At 38.4% G+C, this 19,946-nt stretch overlaps 1 protein-coding gene across 1 annotated transcript in view; it reads right to left on the reverse strand.

Annotated features, from left to right (window-relative positions):
• Window positions 1-19,701, reverse strand: part of ESR1 (estrogen receptor 1) — a 376,096-nt gene extending 356,395 nt beyond the window's left edge. The window contains exon 1 of the mRNA XM_069069659.1: window positions 19,608-19,701. The gene's annotated coding sequence lies outside the window, so the exon portion shown is untranslated. The remainder of the gene's footprint in view (window positions 1-19,607) is intronic.
• Window positions 19,702-19,946: the final 245 nt, after the last annotated feature.

Genomic DNA, 19,946 nt, shown 5'->3' on the forward strand with positions numbered 1-19,946 from the left:
TTTTAAAGATATGAAGGAACAAATACGGGTTGGTGGATGCCAATGTTAATAATCTTTCATCCTACCCCTTCATTATTGTATTTGGCAAAAAGTTCGTGTGATATATACCAGATTGCCCATGACTGCCTTATCTCTCTATTTGGCAAAAAAGACCAAATGTTTCCTCAGTGAAGCAACTTCTGGGATTTTTTAACCTCTTCAATGTGTCAAATGTTTTACACAAGCAAACTTTTCTGAGAAATGGTAGTCATTAGAATCAATGCCTTGGCTTTCGTCTGTTTTCCATTTTGTGCAGACAATATTATTTAAACAATATACTCAGAAGTCCTATGATGGCATATACAGTCATGTTTTCTTCTTTATTTTCTCATTTGGTACTGATTTTTCCTTTACCTCTAACCAGTTGATTACTTGAATCACACAGGCAACTAATTCTGAAGTGACTCCCAAGGCATGGCAAATATTTCATTCAAAAACAATCTCTTAGGAATTGGCTGCTATGTGCAAGGCAATTGGAATACTATGATTTTTTTGATGACAAAAGTCTTGGCATCATGTAGCTTTCATTATTTTTAGCAAGTGAGAGGAGGGATATGACATGGACATAAGTAAATATATTCAAAATAGCACATGATGTTGGGGCAAAAGACAAATCTAAACAAAGTGCTTTAGTAAAATAGAAAATCCTTCTACTGAAGTACCATAAATTTCATTTTTAGTGTTTGTCATATGCAGCAATTTGTGATTCCCTTTTAAAAGAAAATATTCATAACACACAAATATGAAAGTATTTGTGGTACACATATTTTTAAGCAGTAAATTTAATTTAATAAGTTAAAGAGCATCTAGAGAATGATTGACAGGACAATGAAGGACCTCAAAGGGATGCTATATGAGGATCATTTGAAAAAACTGAGGTGATTGAGGCTGGAGAAGAGACGGAAGGGGGATGTGATAGCCATCTTCGTTTGAAAGGCTGCCATGTAGAAGGATTTGACTTGTTCTGCTTAGCCCCAGAGGGTAGAGCAAGCAGTAATGGATGTAAGTTGTAACTGGGTTAAAGGCTATATGTCTACTTGTAATATATTGTGTAAGGTAGGTTTTATTCTGGTTCAGGCTGGACCTAATGGCCTCTTGGGTTCCTTTAAACCCAGATTCTGTGATTCTCTTGTCAAGATTTTCTAGAAAGTATACTCAACTATTGGTAGTCTGTAAGGGCAACGCAGCTCCACCATATCTCCTTCCAATCATTGAACACATTTTCTTGAGAGTTCAAAGTGTATTATTTACTCTAAAGAGAAAATTGATGGAAAGATTATGTATCTTACCAAACAAGCAGCCCTCAAACCAGTTACATATGCTCAGGGGGCTATATCCACCCTTTCTTCTAGTTCTAAAGTAAGGTAACATTCTATGGAGATAGAGTGCATGGTTAACAAGGGACATATGTATCACCTACAGCTAGTGCCTGAATTCAATCACCTCCTTGATGTTTTCTGCCTGGGAGAAAGGTCTTTGTAAAATTCAACCTTGTCCAAGTTAATCAATACTTGACAGCCAATGATATTATAATAGATACCCAAACAATCATTAGTCCATATCCCAAGTTTCATACTTTACTTGGAAGATGCACTGTTGCCTCAGCAGTTTTAATACTATGGTACCTACAAGATCACCAAGAACAGACTGAGAGCTATAACTAGTGTGGTGACAAATGGAGCTTTGCCCAAGGGCATCACTATAAGGGGAGGGCATCACATGCTTCCTTCTTGGGGGATGCATTTCCATGTTCCCTTCTCTCAGCAATCTACTGTCTCCTAGATATCACCCCTCACAATCCTATAGAACAAACTCAACAGGCTATTCTCAGGGATGAAGCATCCCCTTCTAATCCAACTGTAGCTTCAGTATAACTCCTCTACAGAACCACTACCACTCCACCCCCCCCAGCTCAACTAAATTTGTCCCAGCCACACCTTCATTGCCATAGCAATGGGTCTCATATATATTTGTAATCTCTCTGAGAACCTAGGACAGTATGTATCATACAGTAGGTATTTAATATGTGTTTGTAGAATGAAATAAATAGCAAACAGTTTAATTATGTCTTGATCATTAAAATGACAGAGGGTAAAGTGTTGTGACTTTGATGTATTTGATATCCATGTGAGAAAAGAAATGTGGAGTCAAAACTTCCTTTAACACCTTCTTGACTTGCCACTTAAGTTCTACCTAATATAAAAGCACATGAAATTCATTAATGATGTGCCTCCTCCAAAAATCAAGAAAGAGTTTCAAGTTTCCCCAGAGCCACACAATTTTGACCAGATTTTCATTCCACAAAAGGCCACCATTGCTGAGTTACTCCCCAGCATTGGACTCGCCAGCATGAGGACATTTTCTAGAATGTCAAGCAGTTATTGACTTCAGACTATGTGCTAATAAATTACAAGGCACATAAGTCACTGCTTTGACACTTTGTTTTATGGGGCTGGAGGTGTGCTTACTAACAAAATGCCAAAGGCACTGAGGCCCCAATTACTTGTTAAGAAAAAAACAATGTCATTTGCAGATCAGAACTGAGCACAAATTGACAAAACCCTGACTGGCATTGTGGGAGTCAAGAAGTTAGTTTGATAACTACCTTTGTGGTTCTGCTTTTACAATTTGGCCTGATCACCAGCCTCTTGTGTTACTCTTTTCTAAGGATAAGCCTACACCTTAATTATGCCACCAACCTCTGCAGTGCTAAAGTCCTTTACTCATGTGTTTATTGACTACATTGTTGCCCCCAAACCTGGAAGGGCAATATTAAATGTTGGTCTCCTGAGCTATCTGACCCTTTACTGTGTCACCCTACCGCTAATGGAAGTGTTTGGTACATGTTTTTAAGATGGTCACATTGAACTATTTAGTATCATAGATTTGCCCATGTCTTAAAACAGATATAAAGGGGGGCACCAACACAGAAATGGCCTGAGAAGGTCAAGCTGTGAACAGTCCATCAATATGAGTTAACTGCCCACAAAGAATATCTTTTGTGATTAATTCATATTGTTGTTGCTGGTGGTGGCTATTGCATTCTCTTGGCCCCACTGCATGTACCACCTCTTTGAATGGATTGAATGAAAGCATTATCTAGAAACTAGATCTGGTGGTCTGGAACTGATTCTGGTATTCAAAAGACTATAAAGGACTACAAACCATGCCAAGCATCATACACCAAAGGCATGTCATTTTCCATGGAAAATGATCAAGAAGCTTTAGTCGAGAGTCATATTGATTTTTCTCGACCTATTCAGGCAATTCAAATCAACAACAAACATTTATTACACACATATTACATTTTTGGTATTGTATTAGATGTTGGAATACAAAGACAAAAAAAAATGAAACCACATATCTTGAATTGTGGTAGGCTTCCTTTCAGAATGACTCCAAAAAAAAGCCATACTGCAAATATCACTAGAGACAAGTAAAGGACCTGTGATTTTCATTGATAAAGGGAATAAACAGGTGAGACTCCCTGAACCAATGCAGTTCAGCACCTTCTCTGCCATTTATTGTCTCAGAGAAAAGTGCCTGGATCACTTAAGGGTTAAGTAACAATCAAGGTCACCCAGCCAGAATGTGTCAGAGGCAATACAAGAATCCAGGTCTTCCTGGCTTTAAGGCCAGCTCTCTTGTCATGAGACCACACATTGTTATCTCTGTCAATTGCCAAGTTTACCCCAATTAATTTTCAAGATTTTGTGGGCAGGAACATTCATCTGAGCTACCACTGTTGTAGCACTTGTCTTTAACTATGGAAGTTGCAACTTTCCTCAAGACTCATCTCAGAAGACTTCCCTAACCACCCACCCAACCCTCAACACACACATAAACACAATGATCTTTCCCAGATGTGAAAAGATGTCTCCTTCTCAAACATTTTTAGAGTGCTTTGACTGGCTTTCTTTTCTTCCTAGATCTTCATTCAATTAAGGAAGACATTCAAAGGACTTCACCTCATCATTTCCCACTTAGCTACTTATCTGGAGTTCATAATCTCCAGAAATTCATCATTCCTAATAATGAAATCAGCTCACCTCTTCAGCGTTCCCTGCCCTAGGACCCCTTCCCTCTTTCTGATCAGAAAGAGAACTTTGCCTGGCTCACTTCTCCTTCCAGATCCTTCACCTCTTAAAGAGGCTATACAGGGATTTCCCTTATCATTTCCCATCTGGCTACCTTCCTGGCCTTCATGATCTCCAGAAACTCATCATTCTGCAAGATGAAATCAACTCGGAAACTCTTACTTCCTTAGATCATTTCCCACTCCAACTGGAGGATTTCCTCATGCCTCTGCTCCAGGTGGTAACCTTTTTCTTCACACTCCCCAACTCCCTACACACACACACACACACACACACACACACACACACATACACACTTTTCATCTTCTTTTTATGTAGTTTCCCATCATTAGATTGAGAGATACTTGAGGGCAGGGGCTGTCTTTATTTTTCTTACCCATATCCCCAGAGCTTAGTAAAGTATCTTATACCTGCTTAATAAATCTTAATTAACTCCTATTCCAATCAATGCCAAATACTTGGCATCATACTTATTTGCATTCATATCATACCCATTCCCAAAAAGCCCCAGTTTGTGAAACTTTCATCTTTGCAGCCCCAGAACCAGACACTAAGCCTTGCCCACAGTAGGTACTTAATGTTTGTTGAGTCTTCCTGACTTCAGGTCCAGCACTCTAATCTACTGTACCACCTAGCTGCCCCCAGAATAGATGCTTAAAAGGGGTCATTTGAACTGAACTCAACTGAGTCTAAATATAAAATCTCCCTTCCCTGACTAAGTGGAAAAGAGTCACTATAAATCCCAGGTCAATGGGATTTACAAGTCCAAAATCCAATGCTCATCTGATTACGATGTTCACTTCTATTTCTGACAACTGGAAATATAGGTAAGGAGACTTCAAGAGATTGGACATTTTTCTGCTTCCCAGCTGATTCTCTACCATGAACTGCTGCCTTGTGATATTAGCAGCATATTTGACACTGAGTCCCAGTGCATTTTTAGTTCTTCCTTGAAGTAGCTCATTAGTTAATGTTTGACAGACTGTTTCAAAGCATTTTGTTTTATTTTTGCAAAAGCTGAGGTTTCATTCACACCTGAAAACAATGATTATGTCAACGATCTGCCTCATTTATTGAGGTTGAAAACCTGATGATGGATATTTACTTGTGGCATACAATGTCTCAATGAGAGCAAAGCAGGGTAGTTTGCAGTAGTTTTAAAAACACTGCAGAATTGAAAAAAAAAAACAACAGTAACAATGGTGACAAGCCTCTAAAGGTCTGACTTCAAAAAGCACAATAGACTCGAGCATTTTGTTCTGAGTTTTAAACACCTTATCCCTGGCACTACTGTTCTATACCTTTGTGGTCATTGTGCTCAGTGATTTTTATTTTTTTTTTTGCTCCTGGGGAAGTAGCCCTGGTTTGTACCAAGTTTCAGTAAATTTGGGTAGTAAGCAAGCTCTTAGAGATAATTACTTAAATATTACTCTCTTTAAGTTTCAGAATTTCCTAAGGGCAGCAGGATTAATCTCATCTTCCTCTGCTAGTGCTGGTGATTTATGTGTTTAAAAATTATGGTTATTCCTAGCAAATGTTATGATTAAAGCAAAGGACAGATGAAGACAGAAGAGCATCCAGGAGATAGTTTTATTTGTATTCTAAGTCCTCAGATAAGTCTGGGAGGAGATGGTTGGGGAAAGTTATTTGGTGTTTGGTCATGTCTTGGCATTTTCTTGGCAGAGATACTGGAGTGGTTTGGCATTTTCTTCTGCAACTCATTTTACAGATGAGGAGACCGAGGCAAACAGGGTTGAGTGACTTGCCCAGGGTCACACAGGTAGTAAGTGTCTGAGGCCAATAAGTTGGGTCTTCTTGATTTCAGACCCTGCACTCTATCTGAGGCAGAGAATGGTTAAATGACTTGCCTAGAGTAATACACCTTGATTTAAAACCTAGTATTCCTGGCTCCAGCACGATACTCACTGCATTACCTAGCAGCCTAATCGGTCATTTACCAGATCATGCTAATTATTATATCTAGGTGACAAAGTAGATAGAGCACCAGGCCTGGAGTTGGGAAGATTCAAGTTCAAATTTGACCTCAGACACTTACTAGCTTTGTGACCCTGGGTGGGCTACTTGACACTGTTTGCCTCAGTTTCCTCATCTGTAAAATGAGCTGAGAAAAAAATGCCAAACCACTTCAGTATCTCTGCCAAGAAAACCCCAGATGGGGTCACAGAGAGTCAGACACAACTCAAAGATGACTGAACAACAAGCATGTATACACTACTTATCACATTCCAGGCACTGTGCTAAACACTTTACAAATATTATTTCATTTTTATCCTCACAACAACCATGCGAAGGAGCTGATATCATTATCCCCATTTTACAGTTGCAGAAACTGAAACAGACATAAGTTACATGACTTGCCCAGGGTCATACAGCTAGTAAGTGTCGGAGGCCAGATTTGAACTTAGCAAATCCATCTATACAACAGAAAGTATTTATTACCTGTTATGTGTTGGGACTGGACATACAAAGACAAAAAATGAAACAGCCCAAGTCTTCAAGCAGCTTAAATTCTCTCAAGCAAAACAACATATATATTACATACACACAGACACACACAACACATACACACACAAGCACACAATACTTTATACTTTTTGTTATTCAGTCACATCCAGCTATTCATGATCCATTTGGGGATTTCTTGACAGAGATACTGGACTGGTTAGCCATTTCTTTCTCCAACTAATTTACAGATGAGGAAACTAAGGCAAACAGGGTGAAGTGACTTGCCCAGGGTCACACAGCTAGTATGTATCTGAGGCTGGATTTTAATTCAGGTCTCCAAATACATAAATACAATTAAGAACTAGAAGAGATCTCAGAGAATATTTAGTTCAATGCTCTCACTTTGCATATGAGAAAACTTGGGCCCAAAAAAGAAAAAAATGAGCCCAAGTTCTCCCATGTTTTAAGTGATGAAGCCAGTCTTCAGTCCTAGGTCATCTGATTCTGAACCTAGTACTTTTAAGAATGTAGTACTGAGGTGCAGCTAGATGGTGCAGTGAATACAGCACCAGCCCTGGAGTCAGGAGAACCTGAGTTCAAATCCAGCCTCAGACACTTGACACACTTACTAGCTGTGGGACTTAGGGCAAATCAACACCAATTGCCCTCCAAAAAGCATAGTGTACTTAGTGCATTAAGATTCCTTATTGAACTTGTGAGGTATATTCAAATGATGTTAAATCACAAATGATAGCTATTATTTTTAATTAATTTTTCCATTGGTTATTTGTGTGTTGTGGAGACACATTAAATGTGAGAAACTATTTACAAATACTTTGACTTGGTCAGAACTCTGGGAATGGAGGATCAGGGGACCTGACATGGTCTGTTGCTGCTCTAAGGGCTGACTTCAAGCTCTGGAATAGACATTGTTCTCCTGGGTAAGGGCCACCCTGTAATTCTGAGTTAATGGTTGCTCCAATTCTCCCAAAGCCCATCCAAACCAAAATGGATTAGAACCCCAAGGCAATCTCCCTTCTAAAGGATCTTCAGCTCCTGCAGAGCCAGCCGGTACCTGAACCTGCCTTGATCCAAACCTGCATTAAAGTGTCTAGGATCCAGCCTGACAAATCAATACTGTTAAATATTGTCCATTTCATGGTGTGGAAGCACTTCCTAACTTGATATGTCTCATAAATGTTAAACCATGGAAACTAATGAGTATTTCTTATGTGCCTACTATGTGTCAGGCACTATGCTCAATGCTTTACAAATATCATCTCGTGTTATCCTCACAACAATCCTGGAAGGGAGGTGTTATTATCATCCCCACTCTACAGTTAAGAAAACAGAGGCAGGCAGAAAGTATGTGACTTGCCCAGGGTCACATACATAGGGGGGATCTGAAGTCAGACTTTAACTCAGGTTTTCCTGCCCCAAGTCTCTTCCCACCCCAATCTACTCTACACACAATTGATAAAGTGATTTTCCTAACCATTTCACTGACCATCCTGACCACTTTTATTCCCCTAATAAGTAAACCTCAGTGGCTCACTATTGCCTCTATGATAAACTATACCTTCTCTGTTTACCTTTTAAAACCCTCCACAACCTGGCCCTAATCCATCTTTCTAACTTCACTGCACACTACTCCCCCTCCCACACTCTGGCCTTGAGCCCAACTGACCTTCTCTATGTTCCTCACACATGGCAGTTCAGCTTTCATCTCCAGGTCCTAGCCTTGAATCAAGGCAAGGGCCACCCTTCACTGTCCCCCCATGCCCAGAATGCCACAGTTCCCACCCCCACCTCTTAAAGCCTCTCTCTTCCTTCAAAACACAGCTCAAGCATCACCTTTTATACAAAGCCTTTCCTGATCTCCTTATCGGTTAGTGTCTTCCATTTCTAACTGTTATTTAAGCACCCTATATTTATTTGCATTTATTCTCTTTAAATAAGGTGATTCAAAAGATTTGGGCTTTTGAGATACCCTGTATTTATTCTGTATATTTATATATGTATTTACTGTTTCTTCCTTAGAATGCAAGGTGCTTGTGAGAAGGGATTATTTCATTCTTGGTATTTGTGTCTCTAGCACCCAGCACAGTGCCTAAGACATGGTAAATGCTTAATAAATACAAATGATGAACTAATAGTACATATCTATAATAGGTATCATGCCCATTCTGCCAGGGAAGTTGTCAAAAGCATGGGGTAGATATTTCCCTAAGTCACTAGAAGTTTGAGGTCTGTCAGTTACCTTCATCCTGGTTCATCCTGCCTGCCGAGACACTTTTACTGGTGTGTGGCCACTAAACATGCCACAGCTTCTTGGAGCCACAGGTGAGAGTTAAGTGATTGTCGTCCCCCATAGCTGCCCCCAAGGGAGAGGAACTGATACTCTGCAAACGTTGTTTTCAGGTGTTTTGTATACTTTTGTCCATTGTAAAATAGCCTTTTACCATTCTACTTCTTGCCTCATCTCCCTATTTCTTCTACTAAGTCACATTTCTCCTCACTTCAGCATTTATCTAGGGACCCAATGGCTCCATGGTGAGCCTGGGTCTGCCTGAAATCAGATGGACGATGTATGACCTCTCAAGTCTTCTCCTGGGCTATAAGCCTACAATTCCATGGCTGACAAAATTTGGAGGGTAAAATGGGCACTGTACTACAGAGTTGGAAGGCCTAAATTCAAATCCAGAATCTGTCATTTATTAGCCAGAGGATTGTGGGTGGGGCATTTATCTTCTCTGAGTTACTCTGCCAAATTAGTTTGAGAATACTTGTACTACTTTCTGCCCCACATGACTGTTTGTATATGAAGCACTTTGCAAACCTTAAGACACTTTGTAAATGTGGAATTGTTTTAAATAAATCAATTAAACCTGAAATTAACATGAAATTGGTGACAAATCAAGAGAAAAGTCATTAGAATGACAGGATAATTATTTAATGGCTAATGGTGATTTGAATTAGGCAAAGGTTGTCTTTACTTTATCAACTGTCTAATCCTATTGCTGCAGAGGCAGATGTGATTCTAGATGATCTGGGGTTTCCTGTTCCTCCAATTTCACCTACAAATTTCCAACTGTTGATTGAGGACATCCTTCTTTAGCAGAGAATTATTTAATTGAGGGATCTCTAACCACCATCAATCATCATGAAGGAAGGACATGTGTTCAAAGCTTCTGTGGATGAGAGACAGCCAAAAGAAACTCACTCTAACTTTGCACCAAGAAACCCATTTGGAGCAAGGCCAGTACCTTTCACGCACTGCTTAAGCTTTTAGATGTTATAGGAAGACCACAAGGCAGTTTCATCTCTGTTCTGTAACTAATTGGTCCCTGGTGATCCAGAGACTGTTACTGTCTTGACAGATGTTACCTTGCTCAGGGACAGAAAAGCTCAGATGACATAACTTGACATGAGACAATGTCAAAGTTATTTATTATTTCCAAGTATCCTTTCTGTTCTTTTCAATGACCTTTCTCCCTACCCAGGTGCCTTCTCCCCCACCACAGCTGCATGCCCCTCCATTTGATTGACCTTTTCAAGATGGCATACTTCCCAAAGTGGTAATGGTCAACATGGCTGTGGATCTGAGATTTCAGTATTGGCTCATTGGAGTAGTTTCAGAGGAAACATCTATAGCACAGGACAGTCTCTACATTCAATGACAAACAGGGTAAAATGGTTCATAACCAGGGTCAAGGGGTAACTCACTAGATATCTTGGTGGGAGTTTTCCTTCTACTACTACATCTTGCCTTATTCAGTTACAGTGAGGAAGAATCAAGTTAAAAGAATTGTAAATCATCATCAATGAAAATGGGAATCACCATGAAAGCCCATTTTGTGTCAAATATGTACAGGGTTGAAACGTTGTATCCTTGATTTACAGGACCAACAAGGCAGAAGACTAGTTATTTTCTCTAGTCCCTAATAACTGAAAAATTCCCCCAAAGAAGTACTTGTTAGATGTAGAGCAATTCCAACTGAATGCAAAGAATAAAAAAGACCACCCCCCCAAAATAAAAGATAAAGTTCCCATGAATTTCAGAGAGTGCTACACTTTCAAGGGTTTACTCAGCACTCTGGAACCCTTAGCCTCTATTCTCCAAGCAGGGCTGTGTAAACCAACCCAAATTCTGGGGCACATAATGGTATATAACCTACTCCTAAGGAGACTTTACTCATACAGCTCTCCCCTTAATGATGCCCACCTTCACAATAAATGGTGGACATTGCCCCCATTGTAGAGGAAGGGAAGGTAAAATATGATGCCTTTCACATGGGGCAATCTCTAAATTAGAAACACCAATGGCAATACCCTCTTCCACCATACCCTAACCATGAAAAAAGGAGCATATGCTGATGAAATCCATCTAGGGAAGGAAAGGAGAGACAAGGAAGGAACCACTGAAGCAAAGCAGGAAGAAAGTCTTCTAGGAGCAGTCTTGTTCTCCCAAGGTCTACTAAGTGTAGGGACCAAGTCGAGTAAAATAAAATAATTTCATTTATTTTTTTATTTATATAAATATTTTTATCAAAATAAAATAAAACATCCAAGTAAAATAAATTTCCCAATGTGGTGGAAATTGAGACAGTATTACAACCAAGTCTCAAGAGTATACCCACCAGCAAAAGATGAATACTCAAAAAGTGAGTGATAGGGCAATAAAATAAAGGCTGAAAGATCAAAGATTGCAAGAAATTCTATAAAAACTCAGAGTGCAAATATATTTTAAAAAATTTAGAGGATCCTAAAACTAGAAAGAAGGATAAGTACTAAATCATGAAAGAAATTACAAGTATTCTTTAAAAACACCACACAGCAAAGGAGAGACGATGATAATGAGAACATGACATTTCTTGGGATGAAGCTAAAGCAGTTGTGAGGGGGAAATTATATTCTAAGAATATACTAATAAGACACAAGTGAATTAAAGAACTGAGCATGCAATTTCAAAATTAGAAAGCCAACAAATAAACTCAAAATATTCACAAAAGAATCTTAAAAATTAGAGAAGAAATAAATCGATTTGAAACCAAAAATATTGTAAAATTATTTTAAAAAAACTAAAGCTGGTTCTTAAAGATACCAACAAAAATGATAAATCTTTAACCAATTTTATTATAGAGTGGAAAAATAAAATTAATAAAATATAAATGATTAAGGTAAAATCACAAATCCAGAAGAAATAAAAATAATTATCAGAACCTGCTATACATAGCTATATTTAAAAAAAACCCAACTTGAGAATTCAAAACAAATCGAATATTACCTACAAAAATATAGAATACCCATATAAACAGAACAACAAATAAAGATACTAAATAATGGAATCTCAGAAAAAGAAATTGAAATACCTGCAAAATACCTACCAAGGCAGGGAGAAGAGGGAATCCTAGTCCAAACATATTTGCATGAGGATTCTTTTAAACATTTAAAATAAATACTTGTACCACACAAATTGTTCTCAAAAATTTAGAAAGAAATCAATCTACCAAACTTCCTTTATGAAACAAATAATATCTTGCTACCTGAACTGGGGAAAAAAAATAAAACAAATAAACAGGGCTATAAATCAACATCAAAATGAATATTGATTAAAATTTTAAAATAAAATCCTGGACAAAAAAAGTAGAAAAATATGTTGAAAAAATTATTCAGTATGATAAAATTGGTTTTATACCTAGGATATAAATATGGTTTAACATTAGTAAAAATAATTGACATAAATAATCTCATTTTTTAAAGCCCCAAACTCACATCTATTAAATCAAAAGATGTAGAAAAAGTCTTTGACAAAGAACAATGCTCATCTATGCTTTTAAAAATTGACAAAGTTGGGGTGGCTAGGTGGCACAGTGAGTAAAGCGCTGGCCCTGGAGTCAGGAGGAGCCGAGTTCTATTCTGGCCTCAGACACTTAACACACACACACACACACACACACACACACACACACAAACTAGCTGTGTAACCTTGGGCAAGTTACTTAAACCCGACTGCCCTACAAAAAGGCAAAAAAAAAATTTGACAAAGTATAAGCATAATTTGTAAAAAAAAAAAATCTGTTTACTTTTTTGTTTTTTGTTTACAGACTGTTTACTTTTTATGTATTTAAAATGAATGTCTAAGATTCTTATTAATGATTAGGTAGTTCATAAGAAAGATTGGGGAGAACCTGGGCATGATATGAATTTAAAAAGTAAAATCATTTAGGAACAGCTAAAAAGGGTAATTATTTTATACAAATGAGATGCAAGAGGAAGAATTGATACATAGGAATTAAATGGGGGAGGAGGACTGGTAATTCTGATGACCTACTTTCATCAGGAATGGGTGTAAGAGGAAACAACACACACACACACACACACACACACACACACACACACACATATATATATATATTTAGAAGATTATAGAAGTCTTCTAAATTCAGAAGAAATAAAATGATAGGGATGGGAGAGAGGACAAGGGAGGGATCTTTAGAGGGGAGGGTGAAAGAATAGAAAAATAGGGGTATAGAAGGGTATTTAGATTTATGGGAATGGGAGGATAAGGGAGGGATCCTTGGAGGGGATAGGGAAGTACAAGAAACTTTTTCAACCAAGACAGGAGTAAAATAAGGTTGTCCCCTTTCCCTACAGTTATTTGACATTGCTCTAGAAATGCTAGCAATAACATTAAGACAAGAAATAAATCAAGTGCATCAAAACAAGCATAAGCAAGACAAAGCTATCTCTATCTGATGGTGACATGAAGGTTTACTTAGACTATCCTAGGAAATCCATAATGAAAATAGAGACAATAGCTCCAGTAAAGTTACAAATTAAACCCAGAAAAATCACTAATGTTTCTATATGATAATAACAGAATCCCAGAAGCAATAATAAAAAATGAATTTCCATTCAAGATAACTTCAGAATTAATAAATTATCTGGAACATAATCCAACAAATCATATTTGATATCTGTGTGGGTACAATTATAAAACACTACTTAAAATAAATAGCTGGAATAATATTCAGGACTCATATCTGGATTGTACCAATATTTTAAAATGGCAATATTAATAAAATAAATTTGCATATTGAGTGCTATACCAATGTAGCACACACATACAGAAAATTGTTTCCAAGTCTCTATACCTATGCAGCACATGCATACAGAAAATTGTTTCCAAAGTCTCATTAACACTGGCAAGTAGGATCCCCAAATCTCAACTAGCTACTTCCCTCTCAGGGTTCTAGGGACCTTGACAATTTCAATACAGACACAGTTTCCTACAACTATAGCTAACAGAACTATAGGTCAAGACCCCCCACCAGTGAATTCCCTCTAATGATTATATATTGATATCAATTTGTATAAGACTGAACAACCACAACAAAATGTGAGACACACTGTTGAGTTCTAGAAATACAAATTCAAAACTAAAATAGTCCTTGCCCTCAATGAGTTTGCATTCTAAGTGGAGAGACAATACTCATAGGGAAGGTGGGAGGCTGGGAAGCAGGTGGTTGGAGAGGAGGAAGTCAAGTGAAGCAATATTAGTGCTTTATTGAAATAGAAGTCTGAGAGAGATAATCATCAATCCTAATAGTGGATGTTATTGCTACCAGATAATAATGGTACCTGTTATTTAAAAGAGCTGTTTTCTCAACAACCAAAGAAAGCCCACCTAGGGAATGACATTTACTAGCGGTTGACCAAGTTAAAGTCATAATTCCAGAAGCAAGTGTTATTAAATAGAGGTGTCAAGTATATTAAGGAGTTTAAAATACCATTTCAGACACCATGACAACCGTTAATAGCCAGTATTCTTGGGGAGTTCAATTTAAGGCATATTCTTACTTTTCTTAAATATCTTGTCCATTTTGTATATGGACATGTGAGACAGACAGTACCACCAGACGGTGAAGCCGTTCAGAATTAAGAGGAAGAGAATATTGTTTGGTTCCATTAATAACCCCAAACTTCCCCAGGAAACAAAGTACCGCTATCCTGGTCACCGTTGTGAGCTATAGAGAATTATAGTTTCTAAAGATATAAAAATGGACATGACAGAGAGGACATTGGAACAATATATGGTGGATCTAAACAGCCTGTAACATAGAAAAATAAAGACCTTTGAAAACTGTTGTAAAGAATGACATTGGGGAGAGTTGGGCAGCACAGTGGATAGAGCACTGGCCCTGGAGTCAGTCCAGGATTCAGTCCTGAGTTCAAATCCAGCTTCAGACACTTGACACTTACTAGCGTGTGACCCTGAGCAAGTCACTTAACCAATTACCTAGGGGGAAAAACAATGTCATCAAGGAAATCTATGAGGGGGAAAAAAAGATGGTCTCATCACATGCTAAAAGCTAGAACGTGATGACGTCAGGAGAAAGTGGACACCCTGTAGTGAACTTCTGGGAGGACATGGACCAGGTTCATATAGGACGGGCAGCCTTGAAAGGGTAATGATCTACATCATTTTGGTGACCATCCAAATTAGTTAGCTCACAGACCTATTCAAATATTTTTGTCAGAGATATAGAGCTCAGGTATAGTAAAGAAAGTAAAATGGGGGTGGCCAGGTGGCACAGTGAGTAAAGAGCACCAGCCCCAGAGTCCAGATGACCTGGGATCGAATCCGGGCTCTGATACTTAGCACCACACCCAGAAATAACTGGCCGTGTAACCTTGAGCAAGTTACTTAACCCCAATTGCTTTAAAAAAAAGAAAGTAAAATGGAAAGTTAATGATTATAATTGAGAGTCATTCTCCATCTATGATGAGCTGATAGTTATTGTCCAGTGAAATAAACTACTTGAGAATGAATGGAATATGATTTACTTTTCAACACCAATTATTATTCCCATTTTGTAAAACTGAGACTCAGAGAGGTAAAATAGCCTGCTCAGGATCATAGAGGTAGGAAGGGACAGAGTTGTGATTCAGACCTAGGACTTCTGGCCCAGGGTGCTTAGCACAACGACTGACGGATAGTGAGGGCTCAATAAGTGTTTTTTTTTCATTCATTTATTCCATGCTGCATCTCACCAAAAAAATGGCTTATGCCTACATAGTGTTTAACTACAGAGCACTTAATATTTATCATCTCAGATAATCAGGGATATGCTGATAAATGTTTAACAACCAGCTCTCTGAAGGGGAAGTTGTATCCAGGACACAATATTCAGCTTCATCTGCATTATTTTCTTCTCCATTGCTTTCTTATTCTAAATCATCAACAAAACAATAAATCAACCCCTGTTTTATAGCATTTTCTGATTTCTGAGGTATAAATAATCACACTGAAAATTTAACAGCTACCTGGCAACCCACACAACCAGTCTAAGAAGACTCAAGAGCCCTTTCAAAATGAACCAGAACAGATGCAACAACGTTAGCAAAAAGTTGCTTAGCTCTTCAATACAAAATTGTTCTTGAGGTACCACAGCACAGGCCTGGATTTTACTTCTTTTGTAGATTTTTCTTATCACACTAAGGTTTGGGCAGGCTGATTCAGGTAAAATCTATCTGAGTAAGATAACAATACAAATAACAACCTAAAGCACAAGGTAGGCATTGCAATTGAAGCGGAGAGCTGACGTCAAGGATCAATTTGATCATCAGAACCACTGAAGCCCAGCCATTTCCATGCATAAAATAAAGAACTTTTTCCCCCCAGAGGCCTTAGCTCTACCTGAAAGCCTTCTCCTGCACTCTGAAGTAAACATATTTCCACCATAAATCAGTCAAAAAGTGAGGTTGCCAGGGGTTCTTGCTTATTGCAAAAGGGAGTACGTGAAGAACGGGAAACATCCTGGCCGTATTATGAGTCACCTGGCTGCCTCCTCCTAGAGGCCTACTTTGTTCTCCTGATAGATTTGATAGAGGAGCCAAATCTCTCAGGCTGGCACCTTCTGCCCCCAGTTGGAAGAATGACAACTGTCTTCCAGCTGTTGCTTCTTAACACTAACTGTACCTGAAATAGTTATTCTTCATCAAAAGAAATAAGGATTGAGGTAGCTGGGTGGCACTGGAGTCAGGAGGACCTGAGTTTAAGTCCAGTCTCACACACTTGATACTTAGTAGCTGTGTGACCCTAAGCAAGTTATTTAACCCCTATTGCCTTGCCCCCCCCAAAAAGTAAGGTTAGTTGTAAAAGCAATTGGGGCAAGGGAGGAGGCTGTCTGAGAGCTAAGGGAATAGTCTGAGTTCCCATGCTAAATTTCCTAGTCCTTCACTCACAAATAGTTCACTATCATGATGGTTTCCATTCATCTCTATAGAATATATTATCTATGTCAAAATATAGAAATTTGTAGTCTGAAGAGGCCTAGGCTCTTCACTATGTAATTTCTTACCAATAACTATCTAATTAATCTCCAGTAATAGAGATCTTACTGCCTATCAAAGTAGCACATTTCTTTGAGAAAGCTCTAATAAAGGGATTGTTAACATTTTCAAGTCACTGAACCCTTTGGCAGACTGGTAAAACCTATGGACCCCTTCTCAGAATAATGTTTGATCCCTTGATTGAGAAGGAAATGCTAAATTTCAGTCTGAGGTTAATTGAAAATTAAGATACCATTTTTTCTCATCCAAATTCACAGACCTCTTGAAATGAGCCAAGGTTAAAACTGCCTGTTTTGTTTTTTTCTTTATACTGGGCTGAAATTTGCCCCCTTGTAATTTCTCCCCACAGGTCAGCTAGGTGGCACAGTGGATAGACCTGAGATCAGGAAGACCTCAGTTCAAATGTGGCTTCAGACACTTACTATCTGTGTGACCTGGGCAAGTCACTTAAACCCGGTTTGCTTCAGTTTTCTAGTTTATAAAGTGAACCTGAGAAGGAAATGGCATACCACTGCAGTATCATTGCCAAGAAAATCCTAAATGGGGTCATGGAGAGTCAGACACAACTGAAACAGCTGAATAATAACAACAGTTGTTCACCCATCCTCTGGTTGCTTTCTAGCTCCTCTTCTGACACTCAGAAGACATCAGACCTCTTTGAAAGTTAGTTTCTTCATTCTTCATCTAATACTCATTCTGCTCTCAAAAATAATAAATCTTGCCCCTCTTCCACTCCTTCACTGAAACAAACTTGTCAAGTTCCTGATACATGCAATTTCACTATGCTAGGTGCTGGAAGAGATAAACCGATAAATATTCAGTCACCGCCCTCACAGAGCTTACAATAAGTAATTTCAGTATTCATATCTACGAGTTATATATACAAGTTATTTCAATATCATACCAGTTTAGGATCAATCTAAATCCACTTTCATAAACAGGGATCTTCTGAGCAACAGAATATCTCTGTGCCTATGTATCTTTGGTTAGTGGTGGAGGAATTTTTTATTTATTATTTCTCAAAATTAAATCCCAGAGAAAATCAATTCCTTTCCAAGAATCATGTAAAAAAAAGTTTAGAACTTGGAAATTCTGTGTCCATTCAGTTTTCTTGGACACATAAAACCCAACCCAGTCCATCTTCCTTAATAAGAGTTCAGAGATAGAGATAGAAATAGTTAATAATGCACATTATGGGTGTATATGTATGTGTATATCTGTATATATGAATGTTATATATGTATGTGTATAAATTTTACAACCAGCTTGAGAGCTAGTTAGAGCTGGTTCCAGCACACCTCTGCACAATTATACATACATATCTACATATTCATGTGAATGTATGACTATATATGTGTGTGTGTGTATTTGTGAATACCTATGTGCATACATATGTATATGTTTTCCCTTTGGCAAAGTTACTCATTTATGAGAGAGAGACAGACAGAAAGGGATTATTTAGTCTAGACCAGTGATTTCACCATTGTAGGAAATTCCTTGAGCCAATACCTATAGGAAACTCCCCTATAAATTATGGTCTTGGAGAGTTGCCTTGAACGTGAAGTAACTTGTCCATAGTCACACATCTAGCATGTGTCAGGAACAAGACCTGCACCCAGGTCTTCTTGACTCTGAGTCTGGCCCATCACCCACTATGCCATACTTCTACTCTTATATTTAAATACAGCTGCACAATTGGAGAATGCATTTTTTCTCCTAGTAACCTTGTGAAGTAAAAATTTTGCACATAGTGATCTTGTAATTCAAAGAAATGACATGACTTACCCAAGGTCATTCATAGGTCACTAATAAGTGTGAGAACTACCATGTTTCCCCGATAATAAGACCTATCCCGAAAATAAGCCCAACCCTTACTGTGTAAGATTCCTCGAAAATAAGCCCTCCCCCGAAAATAAGCCCTATTGAGATTGCTACTGTAGTGAAGGTGATCCCCTGCGCTACATGCTACATTACGGTACCCTCTGTATGCACCGTCCCCCACCCCATGAAACGCACGCCGCGCTCTGAGCTGCATCCAATCAGAGCTGCAGCAGTGAGCGCGTCATCCTGTTCTTCCCCAGTGATTTGCTTATTGAATAAAGGTACATTTTTTTGTTCACATTTACCTGTTTATTAAAATTGCTGTCAATGTTCATTAAAATAAGCCCTCCCCTGAAAATAAGCCCTCTGGTGTTTTTCTGTCCAAAAAATTAATAAGACAATGTCTTATTATTGGGGAAACACGGTAGGAACAACCCCCCACCTTCTGGTCAGGTGCTCTTACCATGACCCTAAGCTGCATTCATAACAGTATTCCATTAAGCACATACCCCCTGAAAGACATGGCCTATACTCTAACTGGGCTTTTTTTTTCTTTTTTCCCTTTATTTTGGCAGTCAAGAAACTTAGGATATAGGTGGCAAAGTTTAAAACACTAGTGTTTAATAACATTTTGGGGTGCTGTGTCACAGTGCCCCTATTGGCACCCCATTTTCTGTTGTTTAAATCCTCCCTTCTTCCTCTACTTTGAGAAATGAACTATTGAAAAGCCTCATTTCTATTCATGCTGGCAGGGGGTACCGTCCTGTTAAACACCCACATTCTCTGATCTACCTTAAAGATCCACATGTAGCATTTATTACTCACCCAACTAAAATGAGGAATTTAAGCCAGAGGTGGGAAGGCTGAGCTGTTTACTTCATTAGAAATGTTCACTTTACCTTTTCAAGACAACCTCCTGAAAGAAGCAGGGGAGTTTTATTTTAGCAAAGGAGAATAATAGCTAAGCAGACTCCTGGCAAATTAATTATTTAAACTAAATTCCATTCCAAGTAATTTCTTACCTCATATTGTCCTGGAAAAAAAAAAGTCTGCTTTTTTCCCAAGGAACTGGTAAAGTCTGAACCAAAATTATACTCCATGGGCATGGATTGCTAGCATCATCCCCAAGAAATCCCCACTTTTTGCTCAAGGCTGAATTCTCAA

The sequence above is a fragment of the Petaurus breviceps genome, unplaced genomic scaffold (assembly GCF_028583685.1).
Source record: "Petaurus breviceps papuanus isolate PSGF00001 unplaced genomic scaffold, PetGlider_PUasm1.0 90784, whole genome shotgun sequence".
Taxonomy (NCBI): Eukaryota; Metazoa; Chordata; class Mammalia; order Diprotodontia; family Petauridae; genus Petaurus; species Petaurus breviceps.